General features: G+C 41.0%; 1 long non-coding RNA gene across 1 annotated transcript in view; it reads left to right on the top strand.

Annotated features, from left to right (window-relative positions):
• Positions 1–20,584, top strand: part of LOC122438181 — a 179,500-nt gene that overhangs the window by 94,798 nt on the left and 64,118 nt on the right. The window lies entirely within an intron of this gene.

The raw sequence follows: 20,584 nt of genomic DNA, 5'->3' as shown, positions 1-20,584 counted from the left end.
TAAAATAGCTCTCTGACTAAACATGCCATGCCACAGGGGTTTCACTCCATGCCACGAAACATTATTCAGTGAAGAGCTAAGACAACCAAGAGACTGTTTATTCAGCAAGCTTTTTTGAACATCTATTAACATTATATATAAGACACTAGGCAAAGGTTGTGGAGGGTAGGTTTTATTTTTGGTCTTTTTTTAAAGTTAGTGCTTTAAACTTCTGAGTAATTACATTCACTTTTTGATGCTAAAATGTAAAATATGTTATAGCCTTAATACATATGATTTTTCCAAGGGATTAAAACAGGAAAACATGTGAAGCCAATGAACATTTTGAGGGGTGAAAGATAGCTTGCTGTGATTCTCTCTAAAACTTGAAAAATCTAATTACTACATGTGGGAAAAGACATGTAGGAATATGACAAGACTTCTCTATATCCATTACTTAGACAAAGTTTCATATAAAATTTGATCATTTTGATTGTTTTCCCTAATGTTCATATGATATCTATGTCCCCAGTGTGAAAATCTTCCAACCTGTCTCCATCATTCTGGATGAAAAGTTCTCCAGTTCAGAATCCAGTTATTTGTTTAGTTTTACTAGTGTTTATTATGTCAAGAAAACTTATTTCTTTCTGTGATAGTGTCGTCCTTCCAGCTTGGCCTCTCTAAACCTGCAGTTTGTGAATCCTTTTGGTGTAAAGAGTCCTGACAATTTGGGCTTAGTCTAGTCAAAAGTTGGTCTTGTAAACCCTTCCATGTATAACAGTTACTGCCTTCTCCACACAGCACCCTGATTAACCAACCAATTCTTGCCACCCATTGCCTGTCCACCATCCTGCTTTCTTTCATACCCTTTCTACAATCATACCACAACATCTTTTTTTTTTTTCCTGATCAGTAATAACAACCAGTACCTCAAAAATCTATCTTTAGTACTGAGGAACTCTGAGAGCCTGAAGGTCTAATGGGAACATATTAGAGAAGGCTTCCCATAGCAGCATAAGTTTTTTTTTTTTTTTTGTCTGAGGTAACCCAAAAGATATTTACAGTGATTGTATAGAGACTGTGTCTCTGCCCTTATCATCCAACCTGGGGAGTAACTCCCTGTGAGGAAGTACTTACATCTTATTAAGTAGCGCATCATTTGCTGAATTCCTATTGACAAAGTCATAAACTGTAGCTTATTTTTTCTTGTTTTCTATATCCGAGGTTTTATGCAATTTGTTTTCATTTTCCTTTTATTGATTGGCCATTGCTGAAACATGAATTATTTATGTGCTGGATGCTTAGGAAAACATTCAGTTTTGAAATGGGAGTAGGGTAAGTGATACTTTGGTGGCCAAAACTTACAGTCCCGTCTCAAAAATCTCTAGAACAGCAAAGTCGATATTCAAGAAGAGTATGGATTATTTAGCTGTTTCCTACTCATATTTTAATAGTTTCAGCTATTATTTTTGCATTAACATGCATTTAATAAAGGTGTTTTATAACATCAATTCTCACAACTAGGGGTAGACTGACATTGTGGGTGTCCTAGAAGAATTAGTGAGGGTCACTTCAAAATGATTTAAAATGTTTCAGTATTTTATTCAAATATTTTATATGCTTTAATTTTGTATATTTTATTTAAATATGTATTTTGAATTTTATTTTTATTTAAATATAATCACTTGCTTTACAGTGTTGTGTTAACTTCTGCTGAGCAATGAAGTGACTCAGCTATATGCATACATACATCCCTTTGCTCATGAGCCTGCCTCCCACTTCTCACCCGTCTAGGTCGTCGCCATGTACCGCTGGGCCCCCTGTGCTGTAGAGTAGGTCCCCACTAGCTGTCTGTTGTACACATGGCAGTGTATATGTGCTATTCCTCCTCTCCTCGTTTGTCTCACCCTCCCCTTCCTGCTCTGTCCACATGTCTGTTCTTTATGTCTGCATCTCTATCCCTGCCCTACAAACAGCCTCATCTATAAAATTTTTCTAGATTCCGTACATATGAATTAATATACAATATTTGTTTTCCTCTGACTTCACTCTGTATGATGGACTGTAGGTCCATCCACATCACTGCAAATGACCCAAATTTCTTTCTTTTGTGGCTGAGTAATATTCCACTGTATACATGTACCATATCTTCTTTATCCATCTATCTGTCAGTGAGCATTTAGGTGGCTTCCACATCCTGACTACTATAAATAGTGCTGCAGTGAACACTGGGGTGCATGTGTCTTTTTGAATTACGGTTTTCTCCAGGTATATGCCCAATAATGGGATTGCTGGGTCATACTCTAGTTCTATTTTAGTTTTTTTCAGTAACCTCCATACTTTTCTCAATAGTGGCTAGGTCAGTTTACTTTCTCACCAACAGTACAAGAATGTTTCTTTTTTTTTTTTTGACACCCTCTCCAGCATTTACTGCTTGTAGATTTCTTGATGATGGCCATTCTGACTGGTGTGGGATGATACCTCATTGTAGTTTTGATTTGCATTTCTCTAATAATGAGCAATGTTGAGCATCTTTCCATATGTTTATTGGACATCTGTATGTCTTTGGAGAAACGTCTGTTTAAGTCTTCTGCCCATTAAAAAAAATCACTTCTTTTTGGCTGTGCTGGGTTATCACTGCTGTGCAGGCTGTTCCCTAGTTGCAGAGTGCAGGCTTCTGGTTGCAGCATTTTCTCCTGTGGGGCACAGGCTCTCGGGCAAGCAGGCCTCAGTCGTTGGGGCGCCCGGGCTCAGTCTTGGCGCCCGGGCTCTGGAGCACAGTCTCAATAGTTGTGCACAGGCTTAGTCACTTTGTGGCATGTGGGGTCTCCTGGATCAAGGGTCGAACTCGTGTCTCCTGCATTGGCTGGTGGACTCGACCACTGAGCCACCAGGGAAGCCTCCCACCCATTTTTTGATTGACTTGTTTTTCTGATGTTGAGTTGCATACGCTTTTGTATATTTTGGAGACTAATCTTCTGTCAGTTGCTTCACTTGCAAATATTTTCTCCCATTCTGGTTTGCCTTTTTGTCTTGTTTATGGTTTACTTTATAAGGTCCCATTTGTTAATTTTTGTTTTTATTTTCATTACACTAGGAGGTGACTCATAAAAGATCTTGTTGTGATTTATGTCAAAGCATGTTCTGCCTATGTTTTCCACTAAGAGTTTTACAGTGTCTGACCTTACATTCGTGTCTTTAATCCATATTGAGTTTATTGTTGTGCATGGTATTAGAAGTCTCTTAATTTCATTCTTTTACATGTAGCTGTCCAGTTTTCCTAGCATCCCTTATTGAAGAGACTGTTTTTTGCCATTGTATATTCTTGCCTCCTTTGTCAAAGATTAGGTGGCTGTAGTCTCTGGTTTATCTCTGGGCTTCTATCCTACTCTGTTGATCTACGTTTTACCTTTTGTGCTGGTATCACACTGCTTGGTTACTGGAGCTTTGTAGTATAATCTAAGTCAGGGAGCCAATTGCTCCAGCTGCGCTTTTCTTTCTCCAGATTGCTTTGGCTATTTGGGGTCTTTTGTGTTTCCGTTCAAATTGTGAATTTTCTTTTGTTCTGGTTCTGTGAAAAATGCCCTTGGTAATTTGATAGGGATTGCACTGAATCTGTAGATTACTTTGGGCAGTGTCGTCATTTTAACAGTATTTATTCTCCCAATCCAGGAACATGGTATATTTCTCCATCTGTTTGTTTCACCTTTGATTTCTGTCATCAGTGTTTCATACTTTTCTGCATATAGGTCTTTTGTCTCTTAGGTAGGTTTATTTCAGGTAGGTTTATTCCTGTATTTATTTTAAAACATTTCTTTACTAGAGTTAGAGGTAAATCAGTTTTCTGTTAATACTTTTTATCTTCATAATTAGGAATATATTACTTGGACAGAATACTACATATCATCTCAAACTATTTGAGATTATTTTTGTTTCACAGACTTCTCATTGCTCATATCATATAGCATCAGTCACTCGTACTCACTAAAGATAGAGATAAAGTTTATATTTTCTTTCCCAGTATCTGCTCTACTTTCAGCTTCTGCACAGACAAGGTATTTCTGATTTTTTCTCGTTTGCTTTTCTTTTATGATTTTTCTGAACTAAATATATTCTTTGGAGACAATTACATGGTTTCCATTTTTAAGTGAAAATTTAAATCACTTGTTCCTGGTCACCTGCCCTGAGGCTGCTGACTGCTGGAAAACTATGGCTTTGTTGACCCTCAGAATTAATACCTAGAGTGCACTGCACAGCCTACACATATGTGTGGCAAAAATTTTCAATCGAGAGAGGCCAGTGAGGGTGAGAGTGTTTGTTATTTCCACTCTGGATGCTATCTGTTTCAGGGAAATCAGAGCCAATTGACCTCTTGCCAATTATGTAAGAAGTCCCATGTGGAAATCGGCATTAGCTGGCATCATATAACTATTTTTTTTTCCACAGTGATATTTTAGTACATTTTATAGTTGGCTTCCAAAGCAGCTGCCCAGTTAAACTACCCCTTGATATGATTTGGCTTGCAACTATCATAGTTATTGAATTAACATTCCGGACAGTACTTCCTTCTAATGTCAGGAAAACCCCACTGTATCAACTGCCAAGGAGAGAAGGTCTTTGTAATACCCAGCTAATATGCAGTGGTGTTGTATCTATCATATATTAATCTGCACAAGCTTCACAACTTCTTAGAGCCTTGGGAAGCAAGACTGTTTCTTTTCAATGTGGTTGGCTTCAAATGAAGTCATTCAATAGACCATAGACATTTTTTCTCTATGTGAATAAATGGATACAAGGAATTTTTTCTGCTAAAAATTCTTGATTGAGTGCAGATGAGCTGGAAGGAAAGGGATTTGATTTTTACTAAAAGAAAAATTATTAATCACATCAAAAGGGTACTACATTGTTGTGTTGTTCAGTCACTAGGTCATGTCTGACTCTTTGCGACCCAATGGACTGCAGTACACCAGGCCTCCCTGTCCTTCACTGTCTCCCAGAGTTTACTCAAACTCATGTCCATTGAGTCAATGATGCCATCCAACCATCTCATCCTTTGTCGCCCCCTTCTCCTTCTACCCTCAATCTTTCCCAGCATCAGGGTCTTTTCCAATGAGTCAGCTCTTCCCATCAGGTGGCCAAAGTTTTGGAGCTTCAGCATCATTCCTTCCAGTGAATATTCGGGCTTGATTTTCTTGAGGATTGACTGATCTCTTTGCTGTCCAAGGGACTTCCAAGAGTCTTCTTTAGCACCACAGGGTACTACAACTTCCATTTTTAAGATTTTTTTTACAGTGATGGTTTAACGTAGAAGTTTGTTCTAGTTTCTGTTTTCTAAAACTGCTGCTCTCATATTTCTTTTCCTTCAAATATTTTAAGGTATCTCTACCTTCTTAGTTCTGCTTGAAAACACTACTCTATAGATAAAAGAGTTTAAAATTTAATGCATGGTTTTCCCTAGTGGTATTAGTACTATTCCTTATGAAGTTAATAATTTTCCTTAGGTTAACTGCTTGTCTGCTTTATGACTGGGAAGGTGATCATTCAGGGAATAGGACTGAATAGCTCTGATGATGTAGTTTAGGAATTGCTTTGTCATGGAGTCCTATATAAAAATTTATTGGACTTGCCCGGGAGATTCTCACAATAGCCTCTAATGTGGAAATTTGGTCTAGAGAAATACTGAAGCAAAGCAAAAAGTTTTAAAATGTAGTGCTGTATTTGAGAATAGAAAATAAATCTTCTTAGTCCTCCAACCAGGTATGCAAATGGCTCTGATAAGGATTCTTGTGTGGGCCCTAGACTATTGATAAAGATGCTTTCAGCTTGGAATGCGTGGGACACTACCCCTGACTGCTATTACCTGTAGCAGGCCCCCACTGACGTTTCTCCTAAGGTTTGGGTGAACTGGTGCTTGTGGTTCTTACTGTGATCACAGGATGCGTTTCAGCGAAAACCATCAGGAGCTTTGAGGAAAGTGATTGATTACTCACCGATCCTGAAGGGTACACCACATGCCTGCGGGCACACAGCGAAGTCACGGGTGGACTGCACAGACCTTCATTAGGGATGGCTTGGGTTTTGCAAGTTTCTTCTTTATTGGCTAGTTTAAGACATCAGGGCAGGAATTACGATGCACGAAAGGAGAAGTGGGGTCATTCAAATGGTCTAGGTGATGCTGGGCTTTCTAAAAGACAGAACTTTATGGGTGGGGTGGCCTCATTCTTTATTTGACTGTTTTGTTAGTGATTATATTATAGAGCTGGCAGTGTGTTTATTTATGATGGATATCTTTTGAAATGGATGCCTCAGCAATTAAAAGGTCAATGTCAGGCACTGATTACAACCAAAAAGCTTAATGTCAAGTGTTTATACTACAAGAATATTTGTTGTATTTATTCTTATCCATTATTTATAAAGGTCGTTGTGAGATATATATATATAAATCAAAATTACTGCAATAAACAATATTTATATTAAAATATTGGAAATTGTGTGAATATTGGAAACAATATATTTGTACTATTACCTTCAGAACTCTTAGCCCAGCATCTTACATTTGGACATTAAATTCACTTGGAAGACTGAAGTCGAAAGGTAAATGAGTATTATATCAGTGAGAACACTCTGCCAGTGTTCTTCCCAGTCTGCTCATCTAGTTTCTCATTCGCCTTAAGAGTTCTCCAACTCTGAACATTTTGCAAGAGTTTTAGGAAAAATTGAGAATTTTTAAAAAATTGGGGTAAAAATACATGATATAAAATTTACCACTTTCACAAATTTTAAGTGTGGTATTAAGTTCTGTGGTATTAAGTCTGTTCCTATTGTTATGCAACCATTACTACTGTCCATCTCCAAATGAAACTCTTAACCCATTAAATGATATCTTCTCCCTTCCTCCAGCTCCTGGTAATTATCATTCTACTTTTTATCTCTTAAGATTTTGACTACTCTAGAAACTTCATATAAATGGGGTCTTACATTTGTCTTTTTGTTACTGGTTTATTTCTCTTAGCATAATTGTCTTCAAGTTTCATCCATTTTGTAAAGTATGTCAAAATTTCATTTATTTTAAAGGCTAAATTAGAGTCCACTGTATGTCTACAAAGCATTTTGCTTATCCATTCATTTGTCAATGAGTTTCTTCCACCTTTTGGCTATTGTGAATAATGCTGCTATGAACATGGGTGTACCAATATCTCTTTGAGACCCTTCTTGAATCCTTTTGAGTATATATCCAGAAGTGGAATTACTGGTAATTTATGGTAATTAATTACTGGTAATATATGGTAATTCAGTGTCTAATTCTTTGAGGAATCACCATAGTTTTCCACAGTGGTTGCACTGTTTTATATTCCCACTAGCAATGCATAGGAGTTGCAATTTCTCCTTATTGTTGCCAACACTTATTTTATGTTTTTTGTTTTGTTTTTAATAATAGCCATCCTAATTTGTATGAAGTGGTATCATTGTAATTTTGATTTACACTTCTCTGATGACTAGTGATGTTCAACATCTTTCCATGTGCTTATTGACCATTTGTATATCTTTGGAGAAATACATATTCAGGTCTCTTGCCCACTATTAAATCAGTTCTTTGTGCTGTTGAGTTTTAGGATTCTTTATATATTCTGAGTATCAGTTAAGTTCAGTTCAGTTGCTCAGTCATGTCCGATTCTTAGCGACCCCATGAACTGCAGCACTCCAGGCCTCCCTGTCCATCACCAACTCCAGGAGTTTACTCAAACCCATGTCCATTGAGTTGGTGATGCCATCCAGCCATCTCATCCTTTGTCATCCCCTTCTCCTCCAGCCTTCAATATTTCCCAGCATCAGGGTCTTTTCCAGTGAGTCAGCTCTTCGCATCAAGTGGCCAAAGTATTGGAGTTTCAGCTTCAGCATCAGTCCTTCCAATGAACACCCAGGACTGATCTCCTTTAGGATGGACTGGTTGGATCTCCTTGCAGTCCAAGGGACTCTTTAAGAGTCTTCTCCAACACCACAGTTCAAAAGCATCAATTTTTCGGCACTCAGCTTTCTTCACAGTCCAACTCTCACATCCATACATGACCACTGGAAAAACCATAGCCTTGACTAGATGGACCTTTGTTGGCAAAGTAATGTCTCTGCTTTTTAATATGCTGTCTAGGTTGGTCATCACTTTCCTTCCAAGGAGTAAGCATCTTTTAATTTCATGGCTGCAATCACCATCTGTTGTGATTTTGGAGCCCCCCAAAATAAAGTCAGCCACTGTTTCCACTGTTTCCCCATCTATTTGTCATGAAGTGATGGGACCAGATGCCATGATCTTAGTTTTCTGAATGTTGAGTTTTAAGCCAACTTTTCCACTCTCCTCTCTCACTTTCATCAAGAGGCTCTTTGGTTCTTTTTCACTTTGTGCCATAAGGGTGGTGTCATCTCCATATCTGAGGTTATTGATATTTCTCCTGGCAATCTTGATTCTAGCTTGTGCTTCTTCCAGCCCAGTGTGTCTCATGATGTACTCTGCATATAGGTTAAACAAGCAGGGTGACAATACACAACCTTGACATCTTTTCCTATTTAGAACCAGTCTGTTGTTCCATGTCCAGTTCTAACTGTTGCTTCCTGACCTGAATGCATATAGGTTTCTCAAGAGGCAAGTCAGGTGGTCTGGTATGCCCATCTCTTTCAGAATTTTCCACAGTGTATTGTAATCCACACAGTCAAAGGCTTTGGCATAGTCAATAAAGCAGAAGTAGATGTTTTTCTGAAACTCTCTTGCTTTCTCGATGATCCAGCGGATGTTGGCAGTTAATCTCTGGTTCCTCTGCCTTTTCTAAAACTAGCTTGAACATCTGGAATTTCATGGTTCATGTATTGCTGAAGCCTGGCTCGGGAAATTTTGAACATCATTTTACTAGCGTGTGAGATGAGTGCAATTGCGCGGTAGTTTAAGCATTCTTTGGCATTGCCTTTCTTTGGGATTGGAATGAAAATAAACCTTTTCTAGTCCTATGGCCACTGCTGAGTTTTCCAAATTTGCTGGCATATTGAGTGCAGCACTTTCACAGCATCATCTTTTAAGATTTTAAACAGCTCAACTGGAATTCCATCACCTCCACTAGCTTTGTTCATAGTGATGCTTCCTAAGGCCCAGTTGACTTCATATTCTAGGATGTCTGGCTCTAGGTGAGTGATCACACCATCCTGATTATCTGGTATCAATTCCATATCAAATAGATGATTTGTGAGTACTTTATCTCATTCTATTGTTTGCATTTTCACTCTTTTGATGTTGATGGTGGCCTTCGATGAACAAAAGTTTTCAATTTTGGTGAAATTTAACTTACCTATTTTTTCCTGCATTGCCTGTACTTTAAATACCATAACCAAGAAAATCATTGCCAAATTCAATGCCATGGAGTGTTTTTTGTTTTTCTCCCTTGTTTCTTTCTAAGGCTTGATAGTCTAAGCTTTTAAGTTTACATTTTTATCCATTTTGAGTTCATTTTCACATATGATGTAAATTAAGGGTCCAACTTTAGCTGTTTTTAATTTTTATTTTTTGCTTGTGGATATCCAGTTTTCCTAACATCATTTCTTGGAATGATTGTCCATTCTGCATTGAATGGTTTCATACCCTTGTAGAAAATCAATCATCCAAATTTTGTGAGGATTTATTTCTAGGCAGTCTAATCTTTTCCATTGATCTAGATGTCGGTATTATGCCAGTACCACACTGCTTTGATTACCTTAGATTTTAAAATAAGGAAGTGTGAGACCTCTAAATTTTTTCCTTTTCAAGATTTGTTTTTGGCTAGTCAAGATCCCTTGAAATTTTATAATAATTTTAGAATAGATTTTTCTTTCCTTTAAAAAGAAAAAAAAATCTTTGGTTTTTTCATATAAATTGCATTGAATCTGTAGACACTTTAGGTTTTACTGACTTCTCAACATTAAGTTTTCCAGTCTATTGGATCTTTTCCTTTTTTGTGTGTGTTTATTAATTTCTTTCAGAAAGTATAATTTCCATTGTACAAGGCTTTCATATGTATCTTATTATTTTTATTTTTTTATTTTTCTTATTCTTTTTAATGCTCTCATTAAGTGAAATAGTTTCCTTAATTTCCTCTTACATTGTTCATTGTTAGTATTGATACATAGGATACAACTAACTTTTCTGTGTTTATTTGTATCCTGCAACTCTGCTCAATTCTTTCATTAGGTCTAGCAGATTTTGTGGAATCTTTAGTTTTCTGCATATAAGATCATGTCATCAGTGACCAGAGATAACTTTGTTTTCCTTTTCAGTTTTGATCTCTTTTATTTTTCTCTGTTATTTCTTTCTCTTGCCTAATTGCTCTGGCTAGAACTTTCACTACTATGTTGAATAGAAGTGATGGAAGTGGACAACCTTGTTCCTGACTTTAGTGTAAAAGCTTTCAGTCTTTAACCATTGAGCATTCTGATTATTACTTTTATGTCAACTTGACTGGGCTATGAGGTACCCAGACATTTGGTCAGTCATTCTGGTTGTGGTTATAGGTGTATTTCTGGATTAGATTACACGCAAGTCAGTAGACTGAGGAGAGCTGATTGCCCTTTCCAGTGTGAGTGGACATCATCAAATTAGCTGAAGGAATGAAGAGAACAAAAAGGCTGACCCACCCATGAGTAAGGGACACTTCTTCTGTCTGAGTGCTTTCGAGTTGGTGGTATCAATTTTTTTTTTCCAGTCTCTAAAGAACTTGAGCTGAAGCAATGGCTTTTTCCAAGTCTTGAGCCTACCACCCTTCAGGCTGGAACTACACCTTCATTTCTTCTAGGACTCCACTGTACCCACAGATCTTGGGACTTGTCACCTTCCATAATCATTTTAATAAATTCCAAGTAATAATAGTAATAATAATAATGATACCCATATATATGTTGGGGGAGTGTGTAATTGCCTCGGTTCTTCTCACCACAGCAAAAATTTGAAGCGACAGATGGGCCAGTGTCACAGCTCTGTGTTACAGCTCAGTTTTATTTAGAAAGCAAAGGAAAACACATCCTGGAGGCATGAGGGTGGGTTGACCCAAAAGACAAAAGACTGGAAGAGAAGAGAACCACCCCCCGTCCCCTGCCCTGCTCAATTTTGGCTCCTCTTTTTATGTTTTTTCCTACTCCCCCTGGGCCTGCCCTATGTAAATTGGGCTAGCCAGGAGGGCTGTTTTACCTGAGGTCCTCACTCTGGTTCTTGGACCTTCATTTGTTCTATTTTCTCAGGCTTTTCCCTTCTTCATCTTTAGCCACCACCATTCTGGACTCCTTTTTTCTATTTGAACTACCTAACATTCCCCCCTCAAGAGATGGGAGGCCCAGTTCTTTGGGAATAGGGGCGCCAAGGTCTCTCTGGCTATTTCCTGCTGAACTGGGATGGTGAGAGGCATTGGGCCTCCCCCTCTTGCTAGTCTCAAGCCTCAGAGTCCTTATAGCGGTGTCCATTTAAGGGTGAGTGATGTTTTCCGTGATCGGCTATAGTTTTATATATCCTTGTTGAACTGGCACTGCATGTTGTAGCTTGTTAACCTGGGCAGAGACAAAATGGGATAGACAATTGATAATACATGGAGCAGTCATAAGCAGCATCAATATGGTGATAACAGGGATTAGTAGGAGTATTAGCCAACTCCAAATCCCCTCTCACCAGGAGAAGGATTGGGGTCTTTGAACTCCTTGGGGGTTGTTTAATTATCAAGTGGGACAAGAGGGGACCACTTGCCTTATAGTCTTTTGAAGGCCTGTTCCTCTAAAGGACCTTCCTATTAATCTTTGGAGGGCCTTTTCCCCTAAATGAGTGGTGGCGTATAAGGAGTTAACCAATTTCCATTGGAGGTTCCCAGGCAGAAACAGGAGTCCCTCCTTTTGGAACCACCCCCATATGATCTTCTTGAAAGCCCTCACTCTTAGCTTTAAGAGTCTCACCTTCAATATATGAAGGAGTTTCTGGCAAATTAGTCTGTGGAACTAAGGTGGCAACCCCTATTAGGTCATGGTTCTGTAATGCTGCTCTCTTAGCTGCCTGATCGGCTGCTTGGTTCTCTTGTGCCACTTCCATGCTCCCTTTTTGGTGTCTTTTACAGTGGGATACTGAAACCTCAGCAGGCAGATGGACTACTTCCAAGAGTCTAAGGATTTGATCACCATATTTGATTGGGTACCCTTGGGTGGTCAAGTGGCCTCTTTCTTTTCAAATAGCAGCATGTGCATGTAGCACCAGAAAGGCATACTTGGAGTCAGTGTAAATGGCTACTCTTTCCTTTTCCCAGCTCTAAAAGCTCGAGTCAGGGCTATGAGCTCAGTTAATTGGGCTTAAGTACCTAGTGGCAAAGGTTTAGCCTCTGTGGTCTCAAAATTGGAGACTACTGCATATCCAGCTCTTCTTTTTCCATCCAAGACAAAGCTGCTTCCATCAGTCTACCAGATTTCCTCAGGGTTGGTCAGAAGATCTTCTGAGAATCCCTCTCGGGATTTTGTTCAGTGGCCCAAGGTTTCTAGGCAAGAGTGAAAGGGGAGAGAGCCCTTGGGGGTAGGCAGGAGGGTAGCAGGGTTAAGAACCTCACAAGGGGATATAGTGAGGCCTGGGTATTCCATCAGCATTGCTTGATATCTGAGGATTCTTTGATCAGACATCCATAAATGGCTGCTCCTATTTAGGAGTTATTTTACTTTGTGGCTGGTAAAAAAAAATAGTTAATTTGCCCCCAAAAGAGAGTTTTAAAGCATCTTCTATCAGGATTGCAATAGCTGCAAGATTTTGAAGGCAAGGAGGCCAGCCTCAGGCAGTTGGGTCAAGCCTCTTAGATAAGTAAGCTACAGGCTGGGGCTCAGGTTCCAACCTTTGAGTTAACACTCCCAAGGCTATTACTTCTTTTTCGTGGACATAAAGTTGGAATGCTTTTTCTGGGTCTGGCAACCTCAAGGCAGGTTCTTGAGTTAAGGCTGGTTGTAGTGTAGCCTCTGCCTTCTTTCGGGGAGTTCCCTACATCAGTGGGATTAAATCATCCTGTCCCTTCAAGCTTTCATGTAAGGACTGGGCAATTAGACCATAGTTGGATATCCAGATTCTACAGTACCCAGTTAGCCCCAGGAAAGCTTGCAGGTGTTTTTGAGTTGTGGGGGAGGGCAACAGGAGGATTCCTTGTACCCGATCAGAGGACAGCCTCCTGGACCTGTGTGTAATCTGAACTCCCAGGTAAGTGACCTTTGTCTCAACCATCTGTGCTTTAGCATGGGAAAGTTTATATCCCTGCTCTGCCAAAAAGTATAGAACCCGAATTGCATGTTATTGGGCATTTTTCTCATCTGGAGAGCAGATTAGTAGGTCATCTATGTATTGTAATATTTTCCCATTAGGTCCCAGGTCCAGATCTAGGAGATCCCGGCTAAGAGCCTGCCCAAACAGGTGGGGGCTATCTCTGAACCCCTGAGGTAATACTGTCCAAGTCATCTGTTGGTATATTTCTCCTGAAGACTCCCACTTGAAGGCAAGAAGATATTGGGATTCTTTAGCCAGTGGTATGCAAAAGTATGCATCTTTGAGATCCAAGACTGTAAACCACTTGGCACTGGGTGGGATTTCTCCCAAGATTACATAGGGATTGGGTACTGTGGGATGTAGAGGGACTACAGTTTCATTTATGATCTGGAGATCTTGAACCATTTGCCAGATCCTGTCCTTTTTCTTTACATAGAAGATCAGGGTGTTATATGGCGAATTGGTGGCCACGGGCAAGGAATTTATTTAGTAGAGGCTGTAGTCCTTCCTGAGCTTCTCTTCTGAGGGGTATTGTTTCTGGTTTGGAAATCGAGTGGGATCTCGGAGGACAATGACAACTGGTTCAGCTTGGTGGGCTCATTCAGGAGTCCCACACCTGGGGGTTAATTTTGTCCTTCCATAGTGTTTGGTCCCTCCCTATTGGAGAGGGAGTAATGGGTTCCTCAGTAGTAACCAGGAGCTGTAGGGCTCTAGGGGCTGAAAAACTTCCCATCACAAGGGAGGTCCCCAGTTTAGTGAGTATATCTCTTCCCAGTAAGGGAGTAAGATACTCAGGGACCACCAGAAGCTGGTGGGAAAATATTTGTCCATCCCAGCAACAAAGAAGTGCTTGGATGAATCTTTGTAATTGTTTTTCCTGTAGCACCCAAGATGGTACAGGTTTGGGAGGAGAAGATTCTGGAGTAGGAGGTCAGGACAGAGTAGGTAGCCCCTGTGTCAACCAAGAAATTCTCGGACCTACCTGACACATCCAGTTGCACTCTTGGCTCCAGCCCTATGATGTTTATCTGTGACAGGCGGGCTGGCTGGAGTGGGCCACTTCAGTCCTGTTGAACCATCGTGAGGGAAGGCTTGGCCCTTGACCTTGAGGCTCTTGGGTCCCCAGGACAGAGTGCGCCCAATGTCCCAATTGATGGCATTTTTAGCAGGCTGTTTTGGAGACTTGTCATGGTTTGGACAGTCTTTGGCCCAATGTCCCACCTGTCTGCAGGTTAGGCATTTGCCTCATGCCTTGTCCTTCAAGGACTCGAGATTTGCCATAGAGCTTCCCTGCAGGGCGGCCGGCATCTGGGCATTCCTTGTCTCTTTTCTCCCTTTTTTTCTCCCTTTTTTTCCTCCCTTTTCTCCCTTTCCTGGGCTTTGGCCTCCCTCTCCTGTTCTCTGTTATAAAAGGTGTTGGTGGCTGTCTGGACCATCTCATCTGAAGAGGCAGCGGGGTCCTGCTGCTGTAGCTGTTGTAACTTTATCCTGATGTCTGATGCACATTGGGGCAGGAATTTGTCCTTTAAAATCATCTGTCCCTCGTAAGTGTCTAAGTCCAGATTGGTAAATTTTTGGAGGGCCTCTTTTAGCCTTTCCAGAAAGGAAATCGGGTTCTGGTTGGGCTCCTGCGTTATTGCTGAGACCCGGGCATAGCTGATTACTTTTTGCTAGGCTGCTTTCAGTCCTGCCTTTACACAGATCAGAAAATGATCCCTTTCCCAGATGTGCTCAGGGTCATTATAATTCCAATTAGGATCTGAGGAGGGGACTGCAGTTTTCCCTACTGGGTATTTATCGCTTGACATGTGAAGCCCTGTCACATGCCTTCGGGCTTCATTTAAGACCCTGGCATGCTCACGGTCAGATAAAGTTTGATTAAATATGACCATGATGTCCTTCACGTCAAGTCAAAGGCCAAGGTAATGTGTTGGACTGTATCTAAATATTTGCCCGGTTCATCTGTATAGCTTCCCAGGTCTTGTATGATCTTAGTTCTAAGAGGGAGAAGGTCTTATGGACCCGGTTTGGTCCGAATTCTCCTCCACTTTCAACTAAGGGACATACTCGTGTTGGGTTCTGTGGATGGGGTGTCCCCTGATATGGGGGCATGTTTGGATACAAGGAAGCAGCACCAGGCAACTCAGGAGCCATGGGAGTTGAGCCTTCACGGGGGGAAGACTTCCTTCTCTTGGATGTCTGTACCTACACCATTTTCCTAGTAGGCTCACTTTTAGGGCATATAACAATCCCATGCTTAAGACAGAGTTCCTTCATATCCCTTAGTCAGAAGAAAATTTGGACATAGGGGATCTCAGTCCATTTCCCTTGTCTTTTGCAGACTAAGTCTAACTTCAGGATGGTATTGTAATTTAAACTCCCATCCTCAGGCTAGTGTTCCTTGTCCCCCAGAGGATACCATGGCCATGCAGTGGCGCAAAAGAATTTTAAGTGGCTTCTCCTTAGAGTTAGAGGATCCAACAGCTTCCAGTTATCAAGGATGCATCTCAAGGGCGTCTGTTGGGAAGTGGATTGGTTATTTCCCATTTGAAAGACAGTGATGACAGGGAGGAAAAGAAAAAAAAGAAAAAAACCTAGTAGGCCTCTTTCTATTTCCATGGGGGGACTTCCTTAGGGGTGAGTCTTTTTGAAGCTTATCCTACCCAGTACTGTTGCAACCTGAGAGCCAGGCATCCCCAGGTCACGGTGCAGATCCCCAGGCAGGGTGAGGCATGACAGCCTCCTGGAGATCGGGTCCCCAGGAAGGTCGAGGCAGGTAGGCCTCCCGAGAATCGGGTCCCAGGGAGGGTGAGGCATGTCGACTTCCTGGGACCCCTGGACTGGAGGGTCCCTGAGCAGGTTGAGGCATGACAACCTTTTAAGGACCGGATTTCTAGGCAGGTCGAAGCAGGCCGACCTCCTGGGACCCCCAGACTGGAGTTGGGCATCCCAAGGTCTCCAGTGTGACCAGTGCTGGGTAGAGTTAAGGGGTTGTAACTCATTGGTGGTTTGTCATTGTGGATGGGAATAGATATCATGATGTAAAGCAGCCCAAGTCTGTGCCCTGAGACTGCGAACGTGGTGAAACAGCCATAAGGCTTATCCTCTTATTGCTCTAGGGAGATGTAAGTCACTGATTTCCTCCCCTAGTCCTTCATAATAACAGCTCAGGGTGTTTCTAGTGGTAAACATCTCATTGTCATAGACCCACTTTAGGTAATAACAGAAGTAATGACAAAAGAGTGGGTTATCTGGTCCTGTTAGGGTTGTTAGGAGTATTTTAATAATAATAGGCAGGAGTATTATAATAATACTAGTTATTATTTTAATAATAATAAGCAGGAGTATTTTAATAACAAGCAGTATTTTAATAATAATAAAATAAAATAAGTATTTTAATAATAATAAGGACCCTACAAGGGAGCAGGGTCCTGGTTGTAGGAGTTAGTAAGCGGCTTAAGAACAAATTGATAAGAGGCAACAGACCAGATGTTCCATAAAAGTGGAGTGGAGATTTGATCCAGGGGTATGTTTGTAATTTTAGGAGAAGGGTGGTAAGGGTTTGGGCCCAAACAGCCTGATGGGGAAACTCCCAAAGTGGCAAGCATTATCCCTGGAAGCCCAATTGCCCTTGAAGGGATGCCACCAACAGATGGACTTCTAGCAGGCACTGTGTGTCTGTCACCCGGCCTAGCGGGTACATTGAGAGATGCTGTTGTTGCACGTGTTGTAGGAAACGTGGAAGATGAAGGCCTGAATATCTAGAGAGATTGGATATTACAGCATTTCTCTCCCAAAGGCCAGCTATTTTCTGGTTGTCCCTCCAGAAGATTGTAGAGGCAACATTGTGGAGCCCCAGATGGGTCTCAGGGAAAGAGCATGAAGCAGGAGGGAAGGGGGCAAGGCACAACTTTTGAAAAAAAAAAAAATGACATAGCTCAAGGGCATAAAATAAACCAATTAAAATCAGATGGATCCAAGATGACAAGTCAAAATCAACTAAACCTTGATCCTCAATCTGCAAACTAAATGACATAACCCAGAGATGCCAGGACAGTTCCAAGGCACTGTCAAGAGACTGAGGAGTGGCTGGTTCCCCAATTGTTGAAATGATCCTCCCACTCATTAGCATATTAAATCACCCAGCCCATGAAAACTAACCACATCGCATTCCATGGCCACTCCCCTCTGTGATGGCCCATGCTCTTGGAGTATGCTTCTTTCTGAATCCAAACGAAAACCTATCGCTCTGTCTCTCACTGAATTTTTGCAATGAGACATCAAGAGCCTGAGCTTCATTAGGTCCTGAAGTCAGGCACCATGGGTTTTGGCTGGGCTCCAGTCCCAGGAGAGAGGAGCTGAAGGAAGGGAGGAGAAAGCAGTGGGGAAAATGTGCTGAGGAATCCCCTTCATAAGCTGCCAGAAGATCTGCTAAATACCTGACCTGTGCTCACAGTTTTCATTGGCCTGATCCTTGGCACAAAGAAAATTAAGGACAGAAGAACCCCCACCTGCTTGGGCAACAGCTACTAAGTAGCCCCTGAAAGAGTCCCTCAATTGCACCCACTGCCTCTTGCCTGTCCATGGGTGGTTTGAGGAAACAAGAAACAAGAGATTGCAAAGGAATTAAGATTTTGTTAGCCATATGTCCTCCCAGCCATAGGAGTGAGGACCTCCTACCTTAACTGGAGGTCTTCTGGAATCCGAGACTGAGCCATGTGAGCTTTCTGCTGAGCTTGTTTTCCCTGTCCCGGTTTCCAGCATGCTGGGCTTCTTGTGGCTTCCCATGCATTGGGTTTTCTTTGCGTTCAGCATCCACTATGGAAACTTTCGCTGAGCTGGGCTTCTGCTGTGCTTAGCTTTTGCCTCACGAGGGCCCAGCCGAGATTGTTTCAGCCAGGTTACATCCAAGTCACGGCACCATATTTGTCAGGGTCGTGTGTAATTTCCTTGGTTCTGTCTCACCACAGCAAAAATTTGAAGTGATGGGTGGACCAGTGTTACACCTCTGTGTTACAGCTCAGTTTTATTTAGAAAGCAAAGGAAAACACATCCTCGAGATGTGAGGGGAGGGTTGACCCAAAAGACACAGAAGAGAAGTCCCCCACCCCCCAATTCTGGCTCCTCTTCTCCTCCCCCTGGGCCTGCCCTGTGTAAATTGGGCTGGCCAGGAGGGCTCACTCTGGTCCTCAGACCTTCCTCTGTTCTATTTTCATAGGCTTTTCCCTGCTTTGTCTTTTAGCCACCGCCATTCTGGACTCATTTTTCCTATTCTAACTACCTAATATATACATACATGTATCTCCTTTTGGGTCAGTTTCTCTGAAGAACCCTGAATAATGCAAGTATGGTGTTGGCTGTGGATTTTCATATACAGCCTTTATTATACTGAGGTATCTTCCTTCTATTCCTAGTTTGTTAAAATTCTATCATGAAGTGTGTTGGATTTTGTAAACTGCTTTTTCTGTCTCTCTCAGTCTCTGTCTCTGTCTCTCTCTCTCTATATATATATATATGATTGGCAGCTTGTTATTTAATGCTGTGGTTAAGGTAAAAGGTAAATTGTGTTTCAAATCAATCTATATTATTCATATTTCAAGAGCTCTCTTTTTTTAATTGAAGGATAATTGCTTTACAATGTTGTGCTGGTTTCTGCCATACAACAGTGGGAAGCAGCCATAAATATACATGTATCTCCTCCCTGGGAACCTCCCTCACCTCACCATCCCACACCTCTAGGTCGTCACAGAGTGCTGAGTTGAGCACCCTGTGTATACAGCGGCTTCCACTGACTGTTTTACACATGGTGTATAGTGTATAATTTTAGTGCTGCTCTCTCAATTCATCCCACATGCTCCTCCCCCTACCGTGACTTTTTCTGTATTAATGGAGATGGTCATGCAGGGTTTTTCTCATCATTGTGCTAATGTAGTATATTACACTGTTTCATTTTTGTATGTTGAACCATCCTTGTTTTATAGGAATAAATCCTGTTTGATCATGGTGTATAATTCTTTTTATGTTACACTGAATTCTGTTTGCTAATATTTTGATGAAATATTTACACCACTATTCAGAGGAGGGCTTCTCTGGTGGCTCAGCAGTAAAAAAAAAAAAAAAAAAAATCTACCTGCCAATGCAGGAGACATGGGTTTGATCCCTGGGTCAAGAAGATCCCCTGGAGAAGGAAATGGCAACCCTCTCTGGTATTCTTGCCTGGAGAATCCCATGGACAGAGGAGCCTGGTGGGTTATATAGTCCATGGGGTCACAGAGTCAGACACGACTTCACAACTAAACAACAACAAACCAGAGAGGATATTTGCCTGTATTTCCTTTCCTTTTAGCATCTTTGGTTTTAATGGCAGGGTAATGCTGGCCTCTTAGGATGAATTAGGAAGTGCTCCCACAACTTTGGCTTTTTTTTAGAAGAGATGGGGAAGGATAAGTATTCTTTATAAATATCTGGTCAAATTCATGAGTATAGCATTTCTTCTTTGGTAGAAAACATTTATTTTAAAAGGTCTTTGATTATTTACTCTCCCTACTAATTATAACTAACAGAATTATAATTATATAAAGGTCAGAATTATAATTATATAAAGTTTTCATTCCAATCCCAAAGAAGGGCAATGCCAAAGAATGTTCAAACTACCTCACAATTGCACTCATCTCACACACTAGCAAAGTAATGCTCAAAATTCTCCAAGCCAGGCTTCAACAGTCCATGAACTGTGAACTTCCAGATGTTCTAGCTGGATTTAGAAAATGCAGAGGAATTTGAGATCAAATTGCCAAGATCCATGGCTCATAGAAAAAGCAAGAGAATTCCAGAAAACATCTACTTCTGCTTTATTGATTACAGCAAAGCCTTTGACTGTGTAGATCATAACAAAATACGGAAAATTCTTCAAGAGATGGGAATACCAGCCCACCTATCCTGCCTGCTGAGAAATCTGTATACAGGTCAAGAAGCAACAGTTAGAACTGGACATGGAACAACAGACTGGTTCCAAATTGGGAGAGGAGTATATCAAGGTTGTATATTGTCACCCTCCTTATTTAACTTATGTGCAGAGTATATCATGCAAAATGCGAGTCTGGATGAAGCACAGGCTGGAATCAAGATTCCCGGGAGAAATATCAATAGCCTCAGAAATGCAGATGACACTACCCTTATGACAGAAGGTAAGGAGGAACTGAAGAACCTCTTGATGAAGGTGAAAGAAGAGAGTGAAAAAACTGGCTTAAAACTCAGCATTCCAAAAACTAGGATCATGCTATCTGGTCTCATCACTTCATGGCAAATAGATGGGGAAACAATGGA

The sequence above is a fragment of the Cervus canadensis genome, chromosome 3 (assembly GCF_019320065.1).
Source record: "Cervus canadensis isolate Bull #8, Minnesota chromosome 3, ASM1932006v1, whole genome shotgun sequence".
Taxonomy (NCBI): Eukaryota; Metazoa; Chordata; class Mammalia; order Artiodactyla; family Cervidae; genus Cervus; species Cervus canadensis.
Note: the sequence above shows the minus strand (reverse complement) of the source record. Positions and strands in the feature narration are given on the sequence as shown.